The sequence below is a fragment of the Varanus komodoensis genome, unplaced genomic scaffold, assembly GCF_004798865.1.
Source record: "Varanus komodoensis strain SLA01 unplaced genomic scaffold, ASM479886v1 scaffold20_1, whole genome shotgun sequence".
Taxonomy (NCBI): domain Eukaryota; kingdom Metazoa; phylum Chordata; class Lepidosauria; order Squamata; family Varanidae; genus Varanus; species Varanus komodoensis.
In genome coordinates this window covers 10,394,162-10,394,800 of record NW_025335587.1, presented here as the reverse complement: position 1 = coordinate 10,394,800, position 639 = coordinate 10,394,162, and the positions used below count along the sequence as shown (strand labels likewise).

Below are 639 nucleotides of genomic sequence, written 5' to 3'. Positions count from 1 at the left end.
GACCAAGGCAGATTCAGTACCGTACCCGGGTCTGAAGCCGGACTGAAATGGGTGCAGATGATCAGTTTCATCCAAGAGTGCTTGGAGTTGTCCTGCCACCACTTGCTCTAACACCTTGCCCAGAAACGGGATGTTGGCCACTGGTCTATAATTAGTGGCCATCTCTGGATCCAGTGACACCTTCTTCAGGACAGGTCGAACTACTGCCTCCTCTAAAGGGGCAGGCACCCGACCCTCCTTCAGAGAAGCGTTAATCACTTCCAAGATCCAGGTTCCACTCCCGTGCTTGGAATCCTTTATTAACCAAGACGGGCAAGGGTCCAAAAGGCAAGTGGTGGGAAGTACTCGTCCAAGCACCTTGTCCACATCATTGGGCCGCAGTAACTGAAATTCATCCAATAATTCTGGACCAGACGGTAGCATTGGTGTCTCCCTTAAGACCTCTGACTCAATAGTGGAATCCAGCTCGTGACGAATCTGAGTGATTTTCTCCCTGAAATGCCTGGCAAAGTCGTCACAGCGGGCCTTTGAGGGTGGAATCAGATCTTCTTTCGGACCTGGGCGAACCAGGCCTTGCACCACTCGAAAGAGCTCCGCCGGACGGCATTGTGAGGAGGCAATGGAAGCGGAAAAAAAAGA

At 52.0% G+C, this 639-nt stretch overlaps 1 protein-coding gene across 1 annotated transcript in view; it reads right to left on the bottom strand.

Moving 5' to 3' along the window:
• The window catches only part of UBE2U (ubiquitin conjugating enzyme E2 U), a 47,734-nt gene that overhangs the window by 23,016 nt on the left and 24,079 nt on the right, over positions 1 to 639 (bottom strand). The window lies entirely within an intron of this gene.